This window comes from Taudactylus pleione, unplaced genomic scaffold (genome assembly GCF_031769625.1).
Source record: "Taudactylus pleione unplaced genomic scaffold, aTauple2 ptg000671l, whole genome shotgun sequence".
In the NCBI taxonomy this organism is placed as follows: Eukaryota; Metazoa; Chordata; class Amphibia; order Anura; family Myobatrachidae; genus Taudactylus; species Taudactylus pleione.
Genome location: NW_028285073.1, coordinates 9100759 through 9104341, shown reverse-complemented (window position 1 = coordinate 9104341; position 3583 = coordinate 9100759). Strand labels below are relative to the sequence as shown.

At 42.4% G+C, this 3583-nt stretch overlaps 2 pseudogenes; both read right to left on the bottom strand.

Moving 5' to 3' along the window:
- Window positions 1-1109: 1109 nt before the first annotated feature.
- On the bottom strand, window positions 1110-1227 carry LOC148478234 (5S ribosomal RNA; annotated as a pseudogene).
- A 2238-nt stretch (window positions 1228-3465) lies between these two features.
- On the bottom strand, window positions 3466-3583 carry LOC148478233 (5S ribosomal RNA; annotated as a pseudogene).

The window sequence follows — 3583 nt, the reverse complement described above, 5'->3', positions numbered from 1 at the left end:
GAATACTTGGAAAAGTCGCTCTCCCTGGAAGAATACTTGGAAAGTCACTATCCCTGGAAAAATACTTGGAAAAGTCACTATCCCTGGAAGAATACTTGCAAAAGCCGCTATCCATGGAAGAACACTTGCAAAAGTCGCTCTCCCTAGAAAAATACTTGGAAAAGTTGCTATCCCTGGAAAAATACTTGGAAAAGTTGCTATCCCTGGAAGAATACCTGGAAAAGTCGCTATCCCTGGAAGAGTAGTTTGGAAAAGTCGCTGTCCCTGGAAGAACACTTGCAAAAGTCGCTATCCCTTGAAGAATACTTGGAAAAGTTGCTATCCTTGGAAGAATACTTGGAAATGTTACTATCCCTGGAAGAATACTTGAAAAAGTCGCTATTCCTGGAAGAATACTTGGAAAAGTCGCTATCCCTGGAAGAATACTTGGAAAATTCTGTCCAGATGAATATAACAGCTGCCATCAAGAGAACACGTATTCAACAATTAGATGTCTATGTTGTTGTGGTTCATTAATGCAGGGTAGCTAGATACAAATTGAATAGATAATAATAGATAACACTGCAGACTTTCTCCTGGGGGTTTAGAATACATAAGACAGGAATCTGGGACAAATGTACCTGCAAGAAGAAAGGGAAGATTCTGCACAGAGCCGATTTTCTCAAATTCGATCAATATTATCCACAAAGGACCAACCATACGTGATCATTGCTTACAAATAAGATCATTCAGAAAATTGTTGGTGGTGCTCCCATAGCCCAAAGAACAATACATACAAAAACAAAGAGGAAAGTAGGGCTAGTTGTTGGGGCACACTTAGAAAACTATAATAAAATATAACTTTTATTCGATATATTTAAATAAAATGTGAGGTACCGGAATTCCCCAAGAAGAAACAAAACTATAAGAGTATAAATGTAAAATGGATCTAATAAGGTCCTGAGGTGATCCTCTGGCGAAATACTAAATAATTAATAATCGTACCAATGGGTATGGTATTCGTGATCAAAAAAAGGTAAAGGTGTTTAACCATAAATAGGATACACGAATAAGAGTATGGTTCGTGGTGCTCTGACTGACACACTTGGGGTCCCCAAATATTCCTCTTTAATCTACGGCACCTGGTATTCCCTGGGGGTCTCCCCTCCAAGTACTAACCAGGCCTAACACCTTTTAGCTTCCAAGATCAGACGAGATTGGGCATTTTAGTGATGTATGGCCGTAGTAATAGAGCATCAAAAGTCCAATAATTAAATTACATTAGCACATTTACTTGGTGTATTTTTACAGATCCTTTTCACACTTCAAGGCATCAAGTTTGACAAAGACTTAATTGTAGGTAGGATTGGGGCTTGATTGTGTTTCCACTGTACAGTATAGTGCATGGCCTATTGGACAAAACATGGACTATATTTTTGTCTTTAACAATTTATCCAGACAACCTACCAGGCATTAAAACTGGTAGAGTGGACGTTGGCTTAGTGTCGCTTATGCCCAAAAAGTTTAAATGTATTGTGAACTGAATGATTGGATATGGATCTTCAACCTTTATTTTGTTTTTATATAGCTCATACTTATTACGTAACACTTTACAGAGAATATTTAATCATTCATATAAGGCCATGTCCCAGTGGAGCAAGCATACAATCTATATACTGATCACATGGGCCCACCACTTTCAAATGTGTGTGTCACTGAATGTATGGATGCCGGGTTGGAGGGTATCTTCCCCCATCAATGGACTCCATTAGTATTTTGTACTGTAGTGGTTAATGTTTGGTGGTCAATTATCTAAGTATACCGGTATACTGTGGGATACAACGGTATACTTTAAGCACTGAGCTCTGCTGTGCCGCCCACTGCCCACCAGAAGATCTGGTGCCAGGCCAGCAGCTGATTACAGCTGGCCCCCCAGCAAGCATCATGTAGAACAGGAGCTCAGAGGCTTCAGGCTTTTGTGTGGTCAGCAGGGTCGAGCTGACGGAGGTCAGAGATGATGGCCAAAGGTGGGATGTGTGTATTGAAAAGGGCCTGGTAGCGAGCAACCTGTGATGCTCCAGCTGCAGTGTGATTACAAACACCAGCATGCTGGCATGTGGGCAGCAGCATGTAGTCAGTCATAGTTAGGGCACCCAGAGTTACTCCCCCGTCCAGTATAGGAGACACGCGCAACCACCTCATCATATACTGATCACACTCGAAGCCCCCTGATCCTGTACAGCTGCATGGAGTGACCACAGGAGTATGTTTATGTCCAGAGCAAATCTTATTGTCCTGGGATAGTGCATGTAATTTACAGGCCTTGTCTCTCTATTATATTACCAGCACACAAGTGTGTATGTGTTGACTTCATATGACAGCACTTTTTAGTCCTTTCAGGCTACTGTAGTTATATGAGGGTGTGTGACACAGTCAGATTAGGGGTCCCTCTCATGGGTAGAGGTCTCCTTCCGTACACACACACACAGCAGCAGGGAAGCAGCACACCAGTCTGGATGCGAGTACAAGCTGGTCGGCGCCAGTCTTTATTGTACAGTGTCAGAAATAACATAAAGAAAACATAAACATAAATCCTAGCCCTGTCGGGGCACTAACTTCACAGGTGGTTCCCTCACTACCAGAACCTGGCAAGGCCTAATGCCCTCACCAGCAACAAAGGCACAGCACAACACTCACCGTTAGGTTTTTCCAGTGTCTCTGAGCAAACTCCCTGTCTGCTCTCCCAGGTGAGACACTCAGCCCTAAACACACTAGGCTTATATTGGCCACTCTCAGGTGGAAACCCTAACAAGCCTGTTACCAGGCTGCGAGAACCAAAACCTGGAGTGGCCGTGGGTGGAGCCCTCCCTCTCCTCTCACTCACAACCCCCAGGTCCCAAACCGGCTTTTCAAAAAGCCAAGACTCAAGCCTGCTACACTGCAGACTTTCTCCTGGGGGTTTAGAACACATAAGACAGGAATCTGGGACAAATGTACCTGCAAGAAGAAAGGGAAGATTCTGCACAGAGCCGATTTTCTCAAATTCGATCAATATTATCCACAAAGGACCAACCATACGTGATCATTGCTTACAAATAAGATCATTCAGAAAATTGTTGGTGGTGCTCCCATAGCCCAAAGAACAATACATACAAAAACAAAGAGGAAAGTAGGGCTAGTTGTTGGGGCACACTTAGAAAACTATAATAAAATATAACTTTTATTCGATATATTTAAATAAAATGTGAGGTACCGGAATTCCCCAAGAAGAAACAAAACTATAAGAGTATAAATGTAAAATGGATCTAATAAGGTCCTGAGGTGATCCTCTGGCGAAATACTAAATAATTAATAATCGTACCAATGGGTATGGTATTCGTGATCAAAAAAAGGTAAAGGTGTTTAACCATAAATAGGATACACGAATAAGAGTATGGTTCGTGGTGCTCTGACTGACACACTTGGGGTCCCCAAATATTCCTCTTTAATCTACGGCACCTGGTATTCCCTGGGGGTCTCCCCTCCAAGTACTAACCAGGCCTAACACCTTTTAGCTTCCAAGATCAGACGAGATTGGGCATTTTAGTGATGTATGGCCGTAGTA